The following is a 25192-nucleotide window of genomic DNA, read 5'->3' on the forward strand; positions in this document are numbered from 1 at the left end:
AGATGAGTAAAGCAGTATTTAAATATGATTTAAACATTATTAAAGTGACTAGTGTTCCGTTATTAAAGTGGCCAGTGATTCCAAGTCTATGTATATAGGGCAGCAGCAGGGTTGAGTAACTGGGTGGAAACCCTAGCTATTTAACAGTCTGAGGGCCTTGAGATAGAAGCTGTTTTTCAGTCTCTCTGTCCCAGTTTTGATGCACCTGTACTGACCTCACCTTCTGGATGATAGCGGGGGGAACAGGCAGTGGCTCAGGTGGTTGTTGTCCTTGATGATCTTTTTGGCCTTCCTGTGACATCGGGTGCTGCAGGAGGACAGGTAATTTGCCCCTGGTGATGCATTGGGCAGACCACACCACCCTCTGGAAAGCCCTGCGGTTGCTGGCGGTGCAGTTGCTGTCCCAAACGGTGATACAGCCCAACAGGATGCTCTCAATTGTGCATCTGTAAAAGTTTGTGAGGGTTTTAGGGGCAAAACCAAATTTCTTCAGCCTCCTGAGGTTGAAGAGGCACTGTTGCGCCTTCTTCACCACACTGTCTGTGTGTGTGTGGACCATTTTCAGATCAATTTTTCCGCTGCGGTCCCGTCGACGTGGATAGGGGCGTGCTCCCTCTGCTGTTTCCTGAAGTCCACGATCAGCTCCTTTGTTTTGTTGACGTTGAGTGAGAGGTCATTTTCCTGGCACCACTCACCCAGGGCCCTCACCTCCTCCCTGTAGGCTGTCTCGTCATTGTTGGCAATCAGGCCTACTAATGTTGTGTTGTCTGCAAACTTGATTATTGAGTTGGAGGCGTGCGTGGCCACGCAGTCATTGGTGAATAGGGAGCACAGGAGGGGGCTGAGCACGCATCCTTGTGGGGCCCCTGTGTTGAGGATCAGCGAAGTTGAGGTGTTGTTTCCTACCTTCACCACCTGGGGGTGGCCCGTCAGGAGGTCCAGGACCCAGTTGCACAGTTTGGGGTTCAGAGCCAGGGCCCCATGCTTAATGATGAACTTAGAGGTTACTATGGTGTTGAATGCTGAGCTATAGTCAATGAACAGCATTCTTTCATAGGTATTCCTCTTGTCTAGATGGGATAGGGCAGTGTGCAGTGCGATGGTGATAACATTGTCTGTGGATCTATTAGGGCGGTAAGCAAATTGAAGTGGGTCTAGGGTGTCAGGTAAGGTAGAGGTGATATGATCCTTTACTAGCCTCTCAAAGCACTTCATGATGATAGAGGTGAGTGCTATGGGGCATAGACCACGTCAACATGGCTAGCTAGCTAGTAACAGATCATGTCAACAGTTAAAAATGGGGATAACTTTCAGGGGATAAACTAGATGGCTATATCCAAATATTGTTTGATTTGCTTGCCATCTATGGTGGTGATGACGGTAGTCTGAGTAACAACGTTACCAGGACGAGAACTTGCCGATATCAAGCTCTTTCCAAAAGCCTTATCTCAGATGAAGCAAGCTAAATGACACATGCTGTTTGTTTAGCTAGCTAGCTACATGCCAAATGGACAGGCTACCCTGAAAATACTTTATCAATTGATGTTTACTGATCATGAAAGCATGTGGTTACTTGCTGTATAACTAGAGCTAAATGTGGAATAATCGGAAAGGTGTAGTTCTGACTTTTTGCTCTTAAAGAGGTGATGATATTAAAACCAAATAGTTATGACATGTATTTAACAATCCCTTGAGAAATGTACATAGTCATCAATGGTTTTAGCTGAGCTGGAGGTCTTCTTGCCCCCCTGCAGCCAAATACCGACCTATTGGCAGTTCATTTGAAAGGTTACGAAGTCATTCCTCTACAACTGTCAAGCTAGCTAACAAATATACAGTGTAGATGATAAATTATTACATTTCATTATTTTACTCAATATCTTATCACAGAACTGGCAAACCATGGTTGACCAACTTCCTGACCAAAATGGCTGACCTGTAGACCATGATAAAAAGGTTCATTTCCATTCTACACTGAATAAAAATATAAATGCAACATGCAACAATTTCAAAGGTTTTACTGAGTTGTAGTTCATATAAGGAAATCAGTCCATTTAAATACATTTATTAGGCCCAAATCTATGGATTTTATCTGACTGGGAGTACAGATATGCATCTGTTGGACACACCCTAACCTTAAAAAAAGGCATTGGTGTGGATTAGAAAACCAGTAAGTATCTGGTGTGACCACCATTTGCCTCATGCTGCGTTACACATCTCCTTCGCATAGAGTTGATCAGGCTGTTGATTGTGGCCTGTGGAATATTGTCCCACTCCTCTTCTTGGCTGTGCGAAGTTGCTGGATATTGGCAGGAACATGAACACGCTGTCGTACAAATCAATTCAGAGCATCCCAAACATGTTTAACGGATGACATGTCTGGTGAGTATGCAGACCATGGAAGAACTGGGACATTTTCAGCTTCCAGAAATTGTGTACAGATGCTTGTGACATGGGGCCGTGCATTATCGTGCTGAAACATGAGGTGATGGCGGCAGATGAATGGCACGACAATGGCCTCAGGATCTCGTCACGGTATCCATAAAATGCAATTGTGTTCTTTGTCCCTAGCCATTCCATAACCCCACCGCCACCATGTGGCAATCTGTTCACAACGTTGACATCAGCAAACCGCTTACCCACACAACGCCATACACGCTACGCTGTTTGCCATCTGCCCGGTACAGTTGAAACCGGGATTCAGCCGTGAAGAGCACGCTTCTCCAGCGTGCCAGTGGCCATCGAAGATGAGCATTTGCCCAATAAAGTTAGTTACAACGCCGAACTGCAGTCAGGTCAAGACCCTGGTGAAGACTACAAACACGAAGATAAGCTTCCCTGAGAAGGTTTCTTACAGTTTGTGCAAAAATGATTTGGTTGTGCAAACCCACAGTTTCATCAGCTGTCCAGGTAGCTCGTCTCAGACCATCCCGCAGGTGAAGAAGCTGGATGTGGAGGTCCTGGGCTGGAGTGGTTACATGTGGTCTGCGTTTGTTAGGCCGGTTGGACTTACTGCCAAATTGTCTAAAACGATTTTGGGCGTGGCTTATGGTAGACAAATTAACATGTAATTCTCTTGCAACAGCTCTGGTGAACATTCCTGCAGTCAGCATTCCAATTGCACACTCCCTCAAAACATTTTTGAAAAATAAGCTTTTTATGCCTATGGAACATTTCTGGGATCTTTAATTTCACTTCATGTTGCATTTATATTTTCATTCAGTGTAATATTCGAATTCCTAATTCTGTTTTATAGCTAATGTCATGTTTTTTTCATCAGGCTAATTGAAATTGTTGCTATTTTAGAGATACTGTAATTTCCTGATATTCTACTCATTTTGCCATGAGGCTGAGAGAAAATTGTGCCGTTTTAAAGCTTATTTCATATAATTGCAAAAAAAAAGGCTTATGACGTGTTCATATGCTATCTGCGGGGCCCAACCCTTGTGGGGACCCCAAACCCCCACCAAAATAATATATTATTACATATATTTTCCCGTGGCTGAGTGCTACGCTAGTGTGTGTGTGCGCATGTTTGTGTATGAGCCACTCTGGAAAACACGTGTTAGAACAGAAGCGAGGCTTTCTGTGCTAATATAATTAACTAGGGTACTTATCTGGCCAGACAAACAGCAGCTCAATGGATTGAATTAGAATGCAGCATCTTGGCCCTTGGTCCTGACGGGGAAATGAATCACTGTTATCAAGCAGCCAAAAACCTTGAGCTACCAGCCACACAGCAGCACAACTAACTCATATCTGATCAATTAGCAGGCCTCTCTCTGTGTCCTCTATATATGCTGGTCCAGAACATCATCTTGATAGGATCCTCAAGATGTGTATGATTGCGAAGACCTATTTGTAACCGTAAAGTAATTGCTTGGTAACCCTGTTTGGCTAATTGTTAACCAGAATTTAATCGTTTGACAGCACATTTTGACAAAGAGGAAAGATTGAAATCATGAGCCAACCAAACCCAGCATCTCGTAAAAATTACAGCGTAAGGCAAATGTGCTTCATTGTGAGCTAATCTTGATTGGGAAATTATGTTTTCACTTCTTAGCACACATGCAGGCAGGCACTGAGAATGGTGTGTCAGTCAACAGAACAGTGCAGGATGAGACCAAGTTTAACAGTACATCAGGCCAGTACTACCCCATCCCACCTTGTAGAGGTGAACCTAGCACTCCTAAACCATCCTAGCTGATCTTCCTGGCTATGAGAAGCTATCCCATCCCGTCCCTGTCCTCCCCTGAGGAAGAATACCTAGACGTCATTATCCACCTGGCTATGAGAAGCTATCCCATCCCGTCCCTGCTCTCCCCTGAGGAAGAAGGCCTAATGTCTTTATACCCCTGGCTGCCACTCACTGTATTTCCCAGAATTCTCACTAAATTACTTTCTCTGCCTCTGTGATGGAGAAGTAAAAGAAAATGATAAGTCTGGAGTTTGAATATATATATATCATATAAAACGTTGTTTTCTTATAGTATTTTAAAGCAAGGGCCTCTGACAGAGTGAAAAACCTGCTCATTCAGTCAGGAGAAGGAGATAAGAGGAGAGAGATCTACAGAGGAGGTGAAAGGAGAGAGAAAGCAGCTTGCACTTCTACGTTCCGTAATCTATAATTCTGCCATCCAGCTCTGCAAAGGCTAATCTTTTTCTGCAGCACACTTCTGTGTTTCGGATACACACACGTAAACGCACACACGCATACACACACACACACACACACACTTACATCCAAATGCTGCTGCCTCAAAGACACAATGCGTCAAAGCCTGGAAGTAACCCAGGGTTAATATGATTAGTGATAGAAGGTGAATGATGTTGTCGTTTGCTTATTTTTATCTCTGTGTTGATGTCATATGAATAAAACAAATAATTCCCTCGTTATGTCATGATCACTACATAACTAACGTTGTTTTGCCGAGATCACGAAATAATCAATACTAAGTACAGTACCACACATCATTCATTTGTTCAGCTGCACGATAACCACCTCGTCAAGGAACCCTGTGGCTGCGTTGAGTGCAATGTGGGGCATTTAAGCCCTGAACAATGCCTGACAGGCAGCCATGTCTCCCATGCTGCGTGCTGCCCCCAAGACCACAGCCAATCACATGCTAGTTAGCTAGGTAGTCTTATTAGTTAGCTATGTAGCTAGCTAGCATGCTAGCTATCTATGCTGGTTGTTAGCTTGCATAACTGATATGTATATAATTATATGTGACCCGATTCAGGAAACTAGGCGTATGTCGCAAGTCACGACTTCACAGGAGAACTGTTTGAATGTAAAAAAAAATGTTTTCTAAAAATTGTGTGAACTTTCAAACATGTGAACTTTCTTGTGCCTTAATATCAAACTGGTATGCCATCTGTAAATACGTTAAATTACGAACCTAGTTGGTTTAGCCACAGAAAAAGTGGGCGAACCTTCCCGCTAGCCATGATTGGCCATGATTGGAGATAATGAGTTGGCTGGACATGCCGAGAGAGGAGTTTGGATTGGTCTTATAGCACACGTCTGTCTATTGGAGCTGGTCAGTATGTCTAGGTAATTGTGTCAAACATGGCTCTAAAAAAAACGGCATATACCTAATGTCAAGTTAAAGTGTACTGTTAGCTAGCTAATCAGGAGGCAGCCTTGTAGATGGTTTCATAGGTGAGGCTCCTTGCAGGCAGATTAACTGCCAGCACTTTCTAGGCTGATGCATATAATCCAGAATGGATGAGCTCTATTACTGGCAGGCTGATCATAATCAGTAGCAGCCTCCGATGCTATTGAATCTGATCAGCCTGCCAGGAAAAGAGCGCACCCACTCTTGATCATATACATATGGCACTGACTGAAATGTGATCAGTTATGCAAACTAACAACCACCATAGATAGCAAGCTAACAAGTGGTGGCTGGTAGCCTAGTGGTTAGAGCGTTTGGCCAGTTGCTAGATCGAATCCCCGAGCCGAAATGGGAAAGTCTGTTGTTTTGCCCCTGAACAAGGCAGTTCACAGTTCACTGTTCCTAGGCCATCATTGTAATTAAGAATTTGATCTTAACTGACTTGCCTAGTTAAATAAAGGTTAAAAAAAACAACAGAAAAAATACAAGGCTAGCTCGCTCACTCCCAAAACTAGCCAAGTTAGCCGTGTTGTTGCTTGCATGCGATTGGCTGTGGTCTAGTCGGCTCTAAACAAAAGTGACGTAATTAAGCACTAGGAGTAACGAGTAGGATTCGTACATGATGTGGTGAGGTTACTATTGTCCAGGAGAATGTGTTTGCAGAAAGTTTTCTGAATGAACGAGGCTGAACAAGGCTGAAAGAGCTACAGTGAGTCTAAGTCATGATGTACTGTTTTTTCCCATTGTCATCCCTAGTTTGGGGAACATAGTTCACCATCAGCTCTTACATGGTGTTTTTTTCTTTAGCTGTGTCTCAGGCACAGGAGGCCGGTGAGGGGAGGACGGCTTATAATAATGGCTGGAATGGAGTTAATGGAATGGTATCAAACTCATGGAAACCATTTGTAAATCATTTATTTGATACCATTCCATTCATCCGTTCCAGCCATTACTATCAGCCCATCCTCCCCAACTAAGTAGCCGCCAGCCGCCTGTGGCTCATTTAATGGTTCTTCATATCCAGCCAATGGGGTTAATCATTACTTGACGGTCATTGCTGGCCAGGGAGAAACAATGAAGTCCCTTTTTCTGCTGACTTTCCATTTAGAGAGAATGTATGTTAAACCCCATCATGCCCAATCTCACCCCAAAGCCACAGAGCACAGCTTTACCCTGGCTGGCTGGCTGGCTGGCTGGCTGGCTGGCTGGCTGCCTGGTGATGATGCATGAAGCTGATGTGTGTTCCAGCCAGTCACATACTCAATATGTGCCTTCTGAGTGTACTACTGGACATACTGGAGCCTACTGGGAGCACACAGAGTACCTGTGCTTCATTAGGCCAGTTTAACCTCACTGAGCCCCAAGCGTGTAGAACTCCATTCCCCTGGCAAATGAACAACATGGCCGACTACTGATGGGCTAGATGGTTCATAAGACCCATAGAAACGGCTATAGAGGATTAGTGGACATGCAAATGAACTGCTGTGTTGATTGCTGATGGGCTAGATGGTTCACAAGATCCATGGAAACGGCTATAGAGGATTAGTGGACATGCAAATGAACTGCTGTGTTGATTGCTGATGTTGAGGACACTCTAGGGTAGAGGTTACAGGTGACTAGATATACTGTAGAATATATTATACACTGGTTCATTTGGGGAATATGTGAGATATTCCTATGCACTCTCCCTACAGTGTATAAGACTCTTAATAATCTGAAGTGATGTAGGGTAATGTGTTGATTAAAATTGCATGCTGCCTGCTCTGCTCCAGTATTAATGTATGCTGGCTCATTCCTATCATATCTCTTCCATCCATCTCCTGGGGTTCTGCTTGTTATGCTGGTAGTGTGTGTGTGCGCGTGTGCGTGTGCAAGTGCGAGAGAGAGCTGCCAGCCCACACACAGAGTGAGTTAAGGCAGCAGCGTCACTCCCAGATCCTGGCTGTGTAACGTATCACTGTGGGAGCAGCTGGGAGACAACAGGAGAGCTGAGCTTCTCGGTCATGCTCTCTAGATATAAGACAGAGGAAGGAGAGTGAGAGAGAGATGGTTGCGCCACTGTCGGTGAGGATGCCCCCCGGGCACAGTTATCTTGGGTGTTACAACATGGGCATGCTAACGGGAGCTGAGACCAGAGAAGCCCAGTTGTTACTCCCTAGGCAAAAGGGTTATTCATTGCAGTGTTTATCCATCTACTGTATCTTGTTGTTGTCTCAGTATTTCTCTCCTCCTTCATTATCCGTCCTTACTATCCATCTACCTACATGTATATACATTACCGGGGACTGGTTGTACAATTAGTCAGAGATTCATGCTCTTGCACAAACATGCCTGTCCTCCTTACATGTTCACAGGCATATAGTTGGGTGACTCACACCGATTCCAAATGCCAGTGGCTGCCAACAGGGGAGAGTCATGTGTCCATAACACAGCATGCCATTTTGCACATTCTCTCTTTAACCCCGTTGTGTGGCAGTTTCCCTCTGTAATCCCTAGGTAATGCAGTCTCACAGCCAGGGCACCTCCTGCAGAGAGGCTTGGCAGGGACAAACAGACAGAAACACTGAGTCAGAAATACAGACAGACAGGCAGACAGACAAAGCCCATATATTCAGATAGTCCTCTGGCTATTTGGGTGCTCTCTAACTCTCTGGACCCCCCCTGACCCACACTGATGAATTGCTTGTTTTCTGCAACTTGCCGAAGTGCCCTTTTTGCATGTGCTGTGATGGACTCTGGGTGTCTGTTCTAGAATAACAGCAAGAAGGTTGAAAGGAAGACTGTGAGTGCATGGCCCCCTCTCACCCCCCTCCTCAAACACACACACACACACACACACACACACACACACACACACACACACACACACACACACACACACACACACACACACACACACACACACACACACACACACCTCAGATTTCAATTCAATCAGAAAATCTGAGACGATTGCCAACTTTAGGACCACCCTGACTCATGCTTCTCTTCCTTTACGAATTCATTGTTTAATCTCTCCAGGTGAAATGAGGTGTTTTCTTGAGGAATATGCCTTTGTCTCCTCTGCAGCTGCTTCCCAACTTTCCCCACAAAGACTCTGTCCTTTTCAACTCTGTGGTCACAGGGCTGTTTTTGAGTAATGGTTTAGATAGCACCGCTGTTATTGCCTTTTTCTCTGCAGCTATTTCCTGTTCCAATGGCCAAGACCGCACAGCCAAGATTGCAATGTGGAGGTCATCTCGCTTTCCCCATCCTCCTCTCTCTCTCTCCCCCTCCACCCCAAAATCACCCTGGCTGTGTTCGGCCCTGTCTAGCCTTTCTTGTTAAGCCCTGTCAGCTAGCAGCAGTCTGACGGGAAGGGTTTGTACTTAGGAGGAAAAGGGCACTTAGTGTACTGTGTAGAATGCTACAGTCGCTAACTTCACTAAAAACACCAAGGCACAGTTAACTGTTGAGTAACATCACTGTACCCGATAGGGAAAAGGGTACGTTTGCACACTGATCTGACAGATGACAATTACATTCTCTAACCCTGTGGCTGTCTAGGACCTGTGCCTATCGTCCACCACTACCACACCCTAGACAGTCAGACCTTCCAATTCACCCTTTCCATGGATGAGATATGTGTGTAAACTGTGTTGTGAGCCATTCCAAGTCCCCCCTCTCCTCTTCTGAGGAGTGTTTGATCACTTTGATTTGTTCAAACAGAATACAGTTCTCTGTGTTTACAGGGCTTTTCCTGTCTCCACAGGGGTTACCTCAGTTGTACTTTTCATTTATATTTAACGAGCGGCCTGCCAGGCAGCCGACACCATCACTTGATCCCTCGCCCTCCTCACCCCTCCTCCAGATGGAGCGGCTAAGCGGTTGGAAGGAGGTCAGACTGTGCCTCTGTGTCTGCTGTGCAGTCGGGACTTTAGGAGGAAGAGTTTGACTAGAACTCCACTGTTCCATTCAGCCAGGAGTCTAATGGACATGAATATGTGTCCGCAGGGCCGAAGCTGTAGAGCTGCAGCCTTAGAAGTCAGGCATGAACATAGCAGCCAGTTGTGACTGTTTAGCCCCCTGTCACGGCTCCAGCATCCTCTGAAAGGCGGGTGTTCAAACAGACAGCGGCAGGCGGCTGTGGAGAGGACAGAGGAGGCAGACGGGTAGAGGGAGGTTAGAGAAGGAGACAGGCAGACAGATGACAGAGGGTCATCTTTCATCTGAGCAGAGGGGACCCTGTGGTGATGCTAGCACTTCTGCTGCTGGCCAGCGACACAACACACAAAGAAGGTTCTGTCTGTTCTCCTCTCCTTTCCACTGCCACAGAGCAATGGCCCTGGGGAGAGGTTTGTGGATGTCAAACACACATGCACACACACACACACACACACACACACACACACACACACACACACTGTGGTAGAGTAGCGGAGACGTGAGGGTTGGTAGTGCTCTGCTTGTTAGCCTAGCCGGGAACCCCAGTCTGCCAGTGGGTCAGAATGAACCATTTCTTTAGGAAGAGCCCAGACTCTTTATGAGAGCACCGCTGAGTGCCCAGGCCTGCCAATTAGAGTTCCCCTCTCCAACCCTAGCCTCCAGAGCCTCTGTTAATTCTGCATTAAGATTCTACTGCTAGCTCTCTCACATCCATAGAGACTGGCCATGTGCCATCACAACACTGCATCCTATACATCTATAGTGGGTCCTCAAAGGGGTTATAAGGAGAAATAATGAGAACGTGAGGATTGTGTTTATATATTCAGCCTTGGTTGGCCACAGCGGTTAATAGGTCACTATACTGTATCCCTTCATACCGCTGCTGGTCAGAGTATTACAGTTGGTCGACTGTACCATAGGGAGCAGGTTGGATGGTTTATGTACAGTACTGTATAGCCAATTCTATATCTGGTTCCAATACTATAACCCAAACCAGCACTCTATACCTGCTTTCATGACCTCACCATCATCACTATCCCTATTCTGATGTCAGAAACAGGTCACAATCTACAGAAACAGTCATAATCCTATTTGAGAATTCTCTGGAAGTACTTGGGCAGTTTGGAGAAGCGGAGTAACGTTTCACATGGCTAATTAATTGTGTTTTTCCCCCTATTTTTTTGTACTCCATCAAAGTACTTCATATGAGATTTTAATAGGAGCACTTGGGTGCATTATCTTTTCAAAGCCGCCATGCTTTGCTCTCTTAATAAAGTGGCTTATGGGTTGGAGAAATTGTACAGAGGGAAAAATGGCCTCATGAATGAATTAGTCGTCTGCAACAGATTACTGCGGCAATAAAATAACGTGTTCCTCATCTCGACAGATCAACGTCCCTATATCACATTCACAGCGATGACTCCATTTGCTGCGTGAGATTCAACACTGTTGTGTGTTTCTTTAATCCTCCCCAGACACAGAGAGAGACAGAGAGAGATGGAGAGAGAAAAAGAGAGCGAGAGAGAGGGGCCTCTGCAACCCTGCCACCTTGCCTTCAGTACTAGCTGTCACCTTGCCTGCAGTACTAGCATGACCTATCCTAAACCAGAGACCAAAGTTAGTCAAGACGTGTCTCACCTGCATGTACAGTACATGGTCCTCACCAATTCAAAAGGTTCTCCATATTTAGGTCCACCTTTATCTTTTACAAATGACTATTGGTTTTCTTTTCCCTCCTGGCTCCCCCATACTATACCTAAAACATCCCCAAAGTCCCCTTCAGGTCCAACTCTTACCTCCAGTATAACTCACCCTTTCGGATACATGACTGCCTACAGCCACCGAAGGAAGGAAATCTAAGGTTAACCAGTACCTGCCATAAGTGCCTGAGTATAAAAAGCTAACTGCAGCGCGAGCAGCAGCAACCTCAGTGGAGCTGAATGGGCAGACATAAAGTCAAGTGGTGCTACCGTAGCAGAGACCAGACACCCGAGGGGTAAGGGGCTGCTGGAGGGAGACAGACAAGATCAGAAAATAATGGAGTGTATCAAGTGTTTTTCTTTTTCATCTTGGACTTTGGGCTATTACATTTGATGAACTTGGAAACGTGGGGAGAGGTACAGGGAGGGGATCCTGTCTCTCCAGTAGCCATGGTAACAAAACAGTAGGGGTATTGCGGCAGTTAAAAGGGCTGTGGGGTAAATGTGAAACAATCTCCTCTGATGGTTATGTCCCCTACTCTTCTTCCTGATTGTACGCCACGCCCCCTGTGTGGGTGTGACTGAGATCTAGAGAAGCAACAAGTTATTCATGGTTTCATTGGTGTGTGTGTGGTGGAGTCTGTGTTTTAAATGTGATGTGTTACCTATACATATCATTCCCAAGGACCCTTTAAAGAACTGTAAGCACTGCTACCCTGTCTTCCAGTAGTACGGGCTCTGTTCCATCTGGCACTGAAGCGTTACAGAAATTTGCGATCGAAATGCGGAAGGTCATTTCCGATTGAGCCGAGATTCTCAGTGTTTACTGTGAGTGAATGCAGTCTACGCTAACGCGGGAACATTCTCAGTGTTTACTGTGAGTGAATGCAGTCTACGCTAACGCGGGAACATTCTCAGTGTTTACTGAGAGTGAATGCAGTCTACGCTAACGCGGGAACATTCTCAGTGTTTACTGTGAGTGAATGCAGTCTCCGCTAACGCGGGAACATTCTCAGTGTTTACTGTGAGTGAATGCAGTCTCCGCTAACGCGGGAACATTCTCAGTGTTTACTGTGAGTGAATGCAGTCTACGCTAACGCGGGAACATTCTCAGTGTTTACTGTGAGTGAATGCAGTCTACGCTAACGCGGGAACATTCTCAGTGTTTACTGTGAGTGAATGCAGTCTACGCTAACGCGGGAACATTCTCAGTGTTTACTGTGAGTGAATGCAGTCTACGCTAACGCGGGAACATTCTCAGTGTTTACTGTGAGTGAATGCAGTCTACGCTAACGCGGGAACATTCTCATTGTTTACTGTGAGTGAATGCAGTCTACGCTAACGCGGGAACATTCTCAGTGTTTACTGAGAGTGAATGCAGTCTACGCTAACGCGGGAACATTCTCAGTGTTTACTGTGAGTGAATGCAGTCTACGCTAACGCGGGAACATTCTCAGTGTTTACTGTGAGTGAATGCAGTCTACGCTAACGCGGGAACATTCTCATTGTTTACTGTGAGTGAATGCAGTCTACGCTAACGCGGGAACATTCTCAGTGTTTACTGTGAGTGAATGCAGTCTACGCTAACGCGGGAACATTCTCAGTGTTTACTGTGAGTGAATGCAGTCTACGCTAACGCGGGAACATTCTCAGTGTTTACTGTGAGTGAATGCAGTCTACGCTAACGCGGGAACATTCTCAGTGTTTACTGTGAGTGAATGCAGTCTACGCTAACGCGGGAACATTCTCAGTGTTTACTGTGAGTGAATGCAGTCTACGCTAACGCGGGAACATTCTCAGTGTTTACTGTGAGTGAATGCAGTCTACGCTAACGCGGGAACATTCTCAGTGTTTACTGTGAGTGAATGCAGTCTACGCTAACGCGGGAACATTCTCAGTGTTTACTGTGAGTGAATGCAGTCTACGCTAACGCGGGAACATTCTCAGTGTTTACTGTGAGTGAATGCAGTCTACGCTAACGCAGGAACATGGCCTTTACATTTCAGTCATGCTGTAACGCTGACCTTCAGTGATACAGATAGAGCCCTTAGGCACAAACACAAATCATCTCAGCCCCGAACAGATGGAAAGGGAGCAAATAACCATGTTCATCTGAGCAACTCAACTGTCACTGAGACAGAAAAACAACTATGATATCTATCTACTCTGCCTTCTGATATACAACACCAAGAGAAGCACAGCAAGAAAACAATGAATAAACAATCAGAAGAGTGTGTATTAAAGGCTCAGTCCAGCAGCTGAACATGACGGACAGTGTGCAGCGAGCAAAACGTCTAGCTCCGTCTCGGCCTGCTGGCGTCACATACACTTAGCGCCCATGTTTTTGACAAATCCTATTTTCTGGAGTGGCTACAGCTGATCACCATACTGGGCTTCAATTTCCAGAGATGTATAAAAACAAGCATTCACTGACTTCTATTTTTCCTCCCTGGCGAAAATTAAAGAGAGGGACAGCGAGTAGAGAAAGACCGGAGAGGGAAAATAAGTCATCTAACCAGCATGTGGGTCAGTGATGTCATAACCAGCATGTGGGTCAGTGATGTCATAACCAGCATGTGGGTCAGTGATGTCATAACCAGCATGTGGGTCAGTGATGTCATAACCAGCATGTGGGTCAGTGATGTCATAACCAGCATGTGGGTCAGTGATGTCATAACCAACATGTGGGTCAGTGATGTCATAACCAACATGTGGGTCAGTGATTTCATAACCAGCATGTGGGTCAGTGATGTCATAACCAACATGTGGGTCAGTGATGTCATAACCAACATGTGGGTCAGTGATGTCATAACCAACATGTGGGTCAGTGATGTCATAACCAACATGTGGGTCAGTGATGTCATAACCAACATGTGGGTCAGTGATGTCATAACCAGCATGTGGGTCAGTGATGTCATAACTGCAATAGTGCTTTTATGTTCAGTTCTATCTGCTGCCTACTATAACACTGACTGTCTCTCCTCCTTCTATAACACTGATTGTCTGTCCTCCTCCTATAACACTGACTGTCTCTCTTCCTCCTATAGCACTGACTGTCTCTCCTCCTCCTATAACACTGACTGTCTCTCCTCCTCCTATAACATTGACTGTCTCTCTTCCTCCTATAGCACTGACTGTCTCTCCTCCTCCTATAACACTGACTGTCTCTCCTCCTCCTATAACACGGACTGTCTCTCCTCCTCCTATAACACTGACTGTCTCTCCTCCTCCTATAACACTGACTGTCTCTCCTCCTCCTATAACACTGACTGTCTCTCTTCCTCCTATAGCACTGACTGTCTCTCCTCCTCCTATAATACTGACTGTCTCTCCTCCTCCTATAACACTGACTGTCTCTCCTCCTCCTATAACACTGACTGTCTCTCCTCCTCCTATAACACTGACTGTCTCTCCTCCTCCTATAACACTGACTGCCTCTCCTCCTCCTATAACACTGATTGTCTGTCCTCCTCCTATAACACTGACTGTATCTCCTCCTCCTATAACACTGACTGTCTCTCCTCCTCCTATAACACTGACTGTCTCTCCTCCTCATATAACACTGACTGTCTCTCCTCCTCCTATAGCACTGACTGTCTCTCCTCCTATAACACTGACTGTCTCTCCTCCTCCTATAACACTGATTGTCTGTCCTCCTCCTATAACACTGACTGTCTCTCCTCCTCCTATAACACTGACTGTCTCTCCTCCTCCTATAACACTGACTGTCTCTCCTCCTCCTATAACACTGATTGTCTGTCCTCCTCCTATAACACTGACGGTCTCTCCTCCTCCTATAACACTGACTGTCTCTCCTCCTCCTATAACACTGATTGTCTGTCAACCTCCTATAACACTGACTGTCTCTTCACCTCCTATAACACTGACTGTCTCTCCTCCTCCTATAACACTGTCTTTTCACCTCCTATAACACTGACTGTCTCTTCTCCTCCTATAACACTGCCTGTCTCTCCTCCTCCTATAACACTGACTTTCTCTCCTCCTCCTATAACACTGACTGTCTCTTCGCCTCCTATAACACTGCCTGTCTCTCCTCCTCCTATAACACTGCCTGTCTCTCCTCCTCCTATAACACTGACTGTCTCTCCTCCTCCTATAACACTGACTGTCTTTTCGCCTCCTATAACACTGACTGTCTCTTCTCCCCCATCCCCCCTTTCTCTCAGGTAGGCTAATGTACCATTTAATGGCTTAAGACACATAAACCTGCCTTGTCATCATGTCCTTGGTCATGGTCAGATTGGTCAATGTTTCAGGTTGTGGTCAATGCTGCAGTCAGTATCAATTAGGTGTTCATGGTCTTGTGTGGCTATGCTACAGTTACGATACACTTGCCCTTTCCAGTAGGCACTGTATTCTGACAGGGGGCGTTTCCAGCTAGTTACAGTGCTACTGTAGAGTGCTCTAGGGCCTTCCAGCTGGGAGGACAATAGCAGGGGAGAGAAATGCATTAACTTATTGGCTCTCCCTCTCTTCATCGTTCCCTCTCCCTCCTTCAGAGATCGGCATTAAACAAATGACCTCCCATTGGACTGATGTAAATCCTCCAACAACAGGTAGGCGTATTTCAAAAAGCCTAAATCAATTGTGTCGTAGGCGCTGGAGCTGTCTGGGAGCGGAGTGGGCTGGAGCTGTCTGGGAGCTGAGGGGGCTGGAGCTGTCTGGGAGCGGAGGGGGCTGGAGCTCTCTGGGAGCGGAGGGGGCTGGAGCTCTCTGGGAGCGGAGGGGGCTGGAGCTCTCTGGGAGCGGAGGGGGCTGTCTGGGAGCGGAGGGGACTGTTTGTGAGCGCAGGGGGCAGTCTGGGAGCGGAGGGGACTGGAGATGTCTGGGAGCGGAGGGGGCTGTCTGGGAGCGGAGGGGGCTGTCTGGGAGCGGAGGGGGCTGGAGATGTCTGGGAGTGGAGAGGGATGTTTGAGAGCGGAGAGGGCTGGAGCTGATGAGGGAGGGAGGGAGGGAGGGAGGGAGGGAGGGAGGGAGGGAGGGACAGACAAGCAAGCTGAGGCTGGCGGCTAGAGCAGTGGGGATCTAGGATCAGAGAGAGAAGGTACAGGGCCACTGCAGGGCACATTTCAGGGCTTGTAAAGTGAGGCCTGCTCTAAGGAGGCTTACCTACTGGCTCCAGGTCATCTATAAGTCTTTGATGGGTAAAGCTCCGCCTTATCTCAGCTCACTGGTCACCTTGGCAGCACCCACCCGTTGCACGTGCTCCAGCAGGTATATTTCACTGGTCACCCCCAAAGCCAATTCCTCCTTTGGCTGCCTTTCCTTCCAGTTCTCTGCTGCCAATGACTGGAACGAATTGCAAAAATCACTGAAGCTGGAGACTTACATCTCCCTCACTAACTTTAAGCATCAACTGTCAGAGCAGCTCACAGATCATTGCACCTGTATATAGCCCATCTGTAAATAGCCCATCCATCTACCTCATCCCCATATTGTTATTTTTCCCTCCTTTGCATCTCAGTATCTCTACTTGCACATTCATTTTCTGCACATCTATCACTCCCGTGTTTAATTGCTAAATTGTATTTACTTAGCCACTACAGCCTATTTATTGCCTTACCTCCCTAATCTTAACTCATTTGCACACACTGTATATAGATTTTTTCTACTGTGTTATTGACTGTACGTTTGTTTATTCCATGTGTTTTCCTCTGTGTTGTTGTTTGTGTCGCACTGCTTTGTTTTATCTTGGCCAGGTCGCAGTTGCAAATGAGAACTTGTTCTCAACTGGCCTACCTGGTTAAATAAAGGTGAAATAAAATAAGGAGACTGTATGTAAATGGAGAAGGTTGGTGTTTTGATGGCTCATAGCAAGATTGTGTCTGACTGGGGATCTACTATGGAGGATAGTCTAGAAACTAGAGTGTAGTGTGCCCCTTTATAGTGTAAACTGCCAGGCACTTGTGAAGGAAGGTGGATAGGTCTAATCCAGTGACCCTGCAAAGAGATCAGTGGACTGTGTTGTGGCTCTGAGCTGTGTTGATACAGTGTTCTGACTAAACCACCATGACTCCCTCTAACCAGGACCCTTGTAATATTAATGATAAAATTCCATGTCACACTGGGATAAATGTAACTATTTTGCTCGATAACAACAATACATCATTTTTTTTAATGGACAGTTACTTTACATTACAAGAGGCAGTGCTCTAGACAATTGTTTCCCTGTGCCAAGTCAGACAACTGAGATGGCAGCTAACATATCCAGGAAATGCATGATTGATATTTTGATGTGTAACATTTCAAACATGTCAAAATAGGATCCAGAATTATGAGATGTATTTTTGGCTCTTCAGAGGATTTGCCAACAACTTTGTGCATATTGGTCCCTATAGGCTATATTATTCACCACCTGAGATAGAGGGAACTCAAAACACTTATCTAGATTGATAACTCTAAATATGATATTGTTGCTATATAGCCATGTAGGCTAATTGATGAATGTATCAGTAAATGTAGGATAATGTCCTACAAAAAACAAAAACCCACACGCTAGGCCTAGGATACTTGATGCGGACCAGGGATAGGCAACTTTTATGGGGGTGGCAGTCACAAAAGAACTGAACTTTTGGGAACTCCAGACAGTCTGACAGCGGTCACACTATAGTAGTGGTGGGATAGCGGTGGATGGGGAGACACAAGAAGCAAAGCCTTGTAGTTGTTACACAGACCCCACAGCACAGGGGACGTCCAAAGACAACTGGCACCGCTGGGCACCTCTGAAAGCCATGTTTTCTAGAGAGAGAGGGAAAATAGAGGAGGAGACAGAGAACAGAGGTTAGGAGGAACAGGGGATGGACCATTGGAGAAGAGAGGAGGGGACAGCCCAGAGGCCATATACCTCGCTCACCTCTCTGTGGCCATTTTGTTGCTTCTTCCTATTCTCTTTTTTCGCTGTTGTTTTAGCCGTGGTTTTGGAGCGGTTCGACCTTGTGCCTCTGCCCAGGCCACTTTGCGCCACAGTCAGGTTAATGTTGGTTGCGGTCTCTCTGGTCTCCGTTGGCATGTCTGAGGCCCAGAGCAGAGCACAGCTAGAGTGCTTTTACACAGAGAGGTCATGCTACGGACATTGACACACACACACACACACACACACACACACACACACACACACACACACACACACACACACACACACACACACACACACACACACACACACACACACACACACACACACACACACACACACACACACAGAACTAGAGAGCCAAGACAACATGTTCTATGCACATAATTTCTCGTGCTTCAGTTGCTCATTTCTCATGTCTTACAGCCCACTTATTCATACGACTGCTTGTGGTGGAAACAGAGAATGTTGTTTTAGATTCCTCTCCCAACCCAGCCTTCCAGATGAGAGCCAAAGCTCATCATTTCACTGTTTCCCATCCAGATCCCATTGGCCGTCTGTTTATACAGTACCTTTCCCAGTGCTCTGTTCAGCATTTTAATGTGAAAGGCTTAAATACAGTCATGAAATAGATTAGCTATATGTCAATGTGTTATTGCAGTAAATCAAACTGAAGTGTAGTGAATATTAGAATGGTCAGTCGAGAGCATGTGTTGCTCTCTTCCTATATCTCTACCAGATTCTGTGTTCAGATATTCTTCCAGAGATTCCTAGAGAATGAAAGGAGTGCCGCTTGCCATGGATGGTGAGATCAGAGAGTGATCCTGTCAGCATCCCCTGCCCCCTTCTCATGGTCTCTCTCTGTGTCACTGTCTCTTTGGGTTTGTGTTGGATAGTCTCCGCCTGTGTGTGTGTGTGTGTGTGTGTGTGTGTGTGTGCGTGCGTGCGTGCGTGCGTGTGCATGAGCGCGTGTGTCCGCTCCAAGTTATTGCGTTTTGGGTTAGTCCGGAGTGGCAGAGGTCAGTGGGAGTCCTTGGAGGAACAAGCCATCACGTCAATATTAAAAGCCCCCTTCAAACTTTATTGTCTTATTTGGAGGGATGGCTCGCTCAATAGAATGACAAAGGTCAGTGTCCCCATCAGGATGGCAGAGTTGAAGACCAGTGTATTGGTTTGTGTATAGGTGTACTGTGTTTTTCACTGGGCTTTTAGAGGAAAACCCTGAGTGGCATGCCATCATTGCAGTAGACAGGTGTGTTCTAAACAATATGGCATCAAGGGAACAGTGGAGGTGCATTAGTGCTTTCTGTGCTGTGTGTATACATGTTGTACTGAATGGGATAGAGTTTTATAGTGTGTGTGTGGGTGTGTGTGTGTGTGTGTGTGTGTGTGTGTGTGTGTGTGTGTGTGTGAAATGGCTCTTTTGCCACAAAATATCCTTTATTGTGGTGCTGTAGATTCTGTTACATTATTAAGTTTATGTAGACCTCTTTTGTTGGGCTGGAGAGAACACAGCCTCCAACACAGCCTCTCTTAGTACTGCTAATGTGATTGGCTGTATAGAAAAGAACATGGTTCAGCACTAAAATGAGACGAGTCTCGTACCCCCATCCCTCCACCATCTCTCCATCTACCCCCTCCACCCCCCACCTTCTCAACTACTGACATCTTAATGGATTTCCCAAGAAAATAAGCCCTGGTAAAAAACACAGTAACTTATATAATGAAGAAAATGTACTGTGGAGTTAAGAATGGGTCTAGGAACGAGTCTATTCTGAACCTATCTGAACCCGTTTTCTGCAAAGTCATGGTATTTAAAACGTGCCCCCTCAGGAACAGGCAGGTTTTAGCGGAGGGTCGCTTTGCCCTGAGGCGCCCTACCCTGAGTCCTCCACCTTGGTAGAAAAGGAAGTCGTTAGCTAGATGTAGTCCATGAAGGGTCAGAGTGACAAGATTTACCCTCCTAGTTAAGATCTGTCATCACTCTAGATTTCTCTCCACATGCTTTTGGACATTTAAATCCAATGTGTTTATATGTACTGACATGGTCTTATGGTGCATAGGCTACAAACACAGCCATCACCTTGCAAGACCTTGTTCAGGATTGTATAAGTTGCTTTATAAATAAACTCAGTAAAAAAAGAAACGTCCTCTCACTGTCAACTGCATTTATTTTCAGCAAACTTATCGTGTAAATATTTGTATGAACATAATAGAGGTCGACCGATTAATCGGAATGGCCGATGAATTAGGGCCGATTTCAAATTTTCATAACAATCGGAAATCTGCATTTTTGGACACCGATTGTGGCCGATTTTTGTATATTTTTTTTAACCTTTATTTAACTAGGCAAGTCAGTTAAGAACACATTCTTATTTTCAATGACAGCCTAGGAACAGTGGATTAACTGCCGTGTTCAGTGGCAGTTATCCCCAAGCTGCCTTGTCCCTGTTACGAGAGTGCAGCAAGAAGCCACAGTAAGTTGCCAGCTAGCATTACACTTATCTTATAAAAAACAATCAACCTTAACATAATCACTAGTTAACTACACATGGTTGATGATATTACTAGTTTATCTAGCGTGTCCTGTATTACGTATAATCGATGCGGTGCCTGTTAATTTCTCATTGAATCACAGCCTATTTCTCCAAACGGGTTATGATTTAACAAGCGCATTCACGAAAAAAGCACTGTCGTTGCACCAATGTGTACCTAACCATAAACATCAATGACTTTCTTTAAAATCAATACACAAGTTAATATTTTTAAACCTGCATATTTAGTTAATATTGCCTGCTAACATGACTTTCTTATAACTAGGGAAATTGTGTCACTTCTCTTGTGTTCCGTGCAAGCAGTCAGGGTATATGCAGCAGTTTGGGTCGCCTGGCTCGTTGCGAACTGTGTGAAGACCATTTATTCCTAAAAAGTTAATTGAAAAAAATTAAGTAAATTAATTGATTAATTAATTAAATTTAACATTGAAGGTTGTACTAGGTTGTACTATGTAACAGGAATATTTAGACTTATGGATGCCACCCGTTAGATAAAATACGGAACGGTTCCGTATTTCACTGAAAGAATAAATGTTAGTTTATAGTTTCTGGATTTGACCATATTAATGACCTAAGGCTCGTATTTCTGTGTGTTATTATGTTATAATTAAGTCTATTATTTGATATTTGATAGAGCAGTCTGACTGAGCGGTGGTAGGCAGCAGCAGGCTCCTAAGCATTCATTCAAATAGCACTTTTGTGCGTTTTGCCAGCAGCTCTTCGTTGTGCTTCAAGCATTGAGTTGTTTATGACTTCAAGCCTATCAACTCCCGAGATTAGGCTGGTGTAACCGATGTGAAATGGCTAGCTAGTTAGCGGGGTGCGCGCTAATAGCGTTTCAATCGGTGACGGCACTCGCTTTGAGACCTTGAAGTAGTTGTTCCCCTTGCTCTGCAAGGACCGCGGCATTTGTGGAGCAATGCATAACGATGCTTCGAGGCTGGCTGTTTTCGATGTGTTCCTGGTTCGAGCCCAGGTAGGGTCGAGGAGAGGGACGGAAGCTATACTGTTACACTGGCCATACTAAAGTGCCTATAAGAACATCCAATAGTCAAATGTATATGAAATACAAATGGTATAGAGAGAAATAGTCCTATAATTCCTATAATAACTACAACCTAAAACTTCTTACCTGGGAATATTGAAGCCTTGTGTTAAAAGGAACCACCAGCTTTCATATGTTGTCATGTTCTGAGCAAGGAACTTAAACATTAGCTTTCTTACATGGCACATATTGCACTTTTACTTAATTCTCCAACACTTTGTTTTTGTATTATTTAAACCAAATTGAACATGTTTCATTATTTATTTGAGGCTAAATTGATTTTATTGATGTATTATATTAAGTTAAAATTAGTGTTCATTTAGTATTGTTGTAATTATTACAAATAAAAAAATAAATAAAAAATCTGCCAATTTATCGGTATTGGCTTTTTTTGGTCCTCCAATAATCAGTATCAGTATTGGAGTTGTAAAATCATTATCGGTCGACCTCTAGAACATAACAAGATTCAACAACTGAGACATAAACTGAACAAGTTCCACAGACATGTGACCAAAAGAAATTGAATAATGTGTCCCTGAACAAATGGGTGGTCAAAATCAAAAGTAACAGTCAGTATCTGGTGTGGCCACCAGCTGCATTAGGTACTGCAGTGAATTTCCTCCTCATGGACTGCACAAGATTTGCCAGTTCTTAATGTGAGATGTTACCCCACTCTTCCACCAAGGCACATGCGAGCTCCTAGACATTTCTCTGGGGAATGGCCCTAGCACTCACCCTCCGATCCAACAGGTCCCAGACATGCTCAATGGGATTGAGATCCGGGCTCTTCGCTGGTCATGACAGAACACTGACATTCCTGTCTTGCAGGAAATCACGCACAGAACGAGCAGTATGGGGGTCATGTCAGGATGAGCCTGCAGGAAGGGTACCACATGAGGGAGGAGGTTGTCTTCCCTGTAACGCACAGCGTTGAGATTGCCTGCAATGACAACAAGCTCAGTCCGATGATGCTGTGACGCACCGCCCCAGACCATGATGGACCCTCCACCTCCAAGTCGATCCCGCTCCAGAGTACAGGCTTCGGTGTAACGCTCATTCCTTCGACAATAAACGCGAATCTGACCATCACCCCTGGTGAGATAAAACCGTGACTCGTCAGTGAAGAACACTTTTTGCCAGTCCTCTTCTGGTCCAGCGACGGTGGGTTTGTGCCAATAGGCAACGTTTTTGCCGGTGATGTCTGGTGAGAACCTGCCTTATAACAGGTCTGCAAGCCCCCAGTCCAGCCCCTCTCAGCCTATTGCGAACAGTCTGAGCACTGATGGAGGTATTGTGCGTTCCTGGTGTAACTCGGACAGTTGTTTTTGCAAACCTGTACCTGTCCAGCAGGTGTGATGTTCGGATGTACCAATCCTGTGCAGGTGTTGTTACAGGTGGTCTGCCACTGCGAGGACGACCAGCTGTCCATCCTGTCTCCCTGTAGCACTGTCTTAGGCGTCTCACAGTACAGACATGGCAATTTGTTGCCCTGGCCACATCTGCAGTCCTCATGCCTCCTTGCAGCATGCCTAAGGCACGTTCACGCAGATGAGCAGGGCCCCTGGGCATCTTTCTTTTGGTGTTTTTCAGAGTCAGTAGAAAGGGCTCTTTAGTGTCCTAAGTTTTCATAACTGTGACCTTAATTGCCTACCGTCTGTAAGCTGTTAGTGTCTTAACGACCATCCCACATGTGCATGTTCATTTATTGTTTATGATTCATTGAACAAGCATGGTAAACAGTGTTTAAACCCTTTACAATTAAGATCTGTGAAGTTATTTGGATTTTTATGAATTATCTTTGAAAGACAGGGTCCTGAAAAAGGGACGTTTCTTTTTTTTCTGAGTTTACTGTTTAGGTTCTTCCTTTAACATATTTCTTGGAACTGATGACTGGCAGTCATTTCAATCACTGTCTCGTCATATTTTATCTGATGAAGTCAAAGAGGGTAGTATTTTCTCCCAGCCCTGTTGTGTGTTTCAGTTTCCAGACCACTCATTAACCAACACTGAACAAGCTGGACCACGCTGAGCGACCACTCTACCATGATGCTCCCCAGCCACTGTCCCAAACCCCTTTGATTTCCTAGGACAGGGAGGTGTGTGTGTAGAGAGGGTTGGGGAGCTGTGCTGTCAGCCTCATTCCCTATGCCTTAACCGTAGCTTTCTTCTATAACGAGGTGTGTCCATCCACTGTCTCAGACCCTCTGTCGGACTACAAATGGGATGACCCTCTCTGCTAGAGCTACCAAAGGCTGGGATAATCCCCTCTTCTTTGAGGGGTTTATTTTGGAATTCAAAGAATTCTGGATTTTCCCCCATCCCCCTCCCTGGTCTATCCGCCAGTGTAGTCCCCTGGGACAGGGCTGAGAGACATAATGAGGAACCTGCCTGTTCCAGTGTAGTCCCCTGGGACAGGGCTGAGAGACATAATGAGGAACCTGTCTGTTCCAGTGTAGTCCCCTGGGACAGGGCTGAGAGACATAATGAGGAACCTGCCTGTTCCAGTGTAGTCCCCTTGGACAGGGCTGAGAGACATAATGAGGAACCTGTCTGTTCCAGTGTAGTCCCCTGGGACAGGGCTGAGAGACATAATGAGGAACCTGCCTGTTCCAGTGTAGTCCCCTGGGACAGGGCTGAGAGATATAATGAGGAACCTGTCTGTTCCAGTGTAGACCTCTGAGACAGGGCTGAGAGACATAATGAGGAACCTGTCTGTTCCAGTGTAGACCCCTAGGACAGGGCTGAGAGACATAATGAGGAACCTGTCTGTTCCAGTGTAGTCCCCTGGGACAGGGCTGAGAGACATAATGAGGAACCTGTCTGTTCCAGTGTAGACCCCTAGGACAGGGCTGAGAGACATAATGAGGAACCTGTCTGTTCCAGTGTAGTCCCCTGGGACAGGGCTGAGAGACATTATGAGGAACCTGTCTGTTCCAGTGTAGTCCTCTGAGACAGGGCTGAGAGACATAATGAGGAACCTGTCTGTTCCAGTGTAGACCTCTGAGACAGGGCTGAGAGACATAATGAGGAACCTGTCTGTTCCAGTGTAGTCCCCTGGGACAGGGCTGAGAGACATAATGAGGAACCTGTCTGTTCCAGTGTAGACCTCTGAGACAGGGCTGAGAGACATAATGAGGAACCTGTCTGTTCCAGTGTTCAGTAAAGAGGGTACAGGGACTGTGATGTGTCTGTCTATTGGCCAGCAATGTGTTCCCGCTCCGGCTCCACTCTGAAGCACAATGCATCTTCAGTCAGAATAAAAGGATTACACTCCCTGGGGCATGGAAACCTTCCAGACCTCCTCCTGCTGTGGTCAGAGAACCAGAGCACTGGACCTCTGAGCACTGACACTGACACACAATGATCAGTTCTGACTGAGATCTCTCCCCTGTCTGTCTGTTAGGAGAAATAGGATTGGGGATTGTGCAATAAGCCTGTTAAAACGACACCAGGCCTCAGGCCACAGTGGGAAG

At 45.7% G+C, this 25192-nt stretch overlaps 1 protein-coding gene across 18 annotated transcripts in view; it reads left to right on the forward strand.

Moving 5' to 3' along the window:
- LOC110509866 (guanine nucleotide exchange factor VAV2) overlaps window positions 1-25192 on the forward strand; it is a 258012-nt gene that overhangs the window by 123884 nt on the left and 108936 nt on the right. The gene's annotated exons all lie outside the window — the stretch shown is intronic.

The sequence above is a fragment of the Oncorhynchus mykiss genome, chromosome Y (assembly GCF_013265735.2).
Source record: "Oncorhynchus mykiss isolate Arlee chromosome Y, USDA_OmykA_1.1, whole genome shotgun sequence".
Taxonomy (NCBI): domain Eukaryota; kingdom Metazoa; phylum Chordata; class Actinopteri; order Salmoniformes; family Salmonidae; genus Oncorhynchus; species Oncorhynchus mykiss.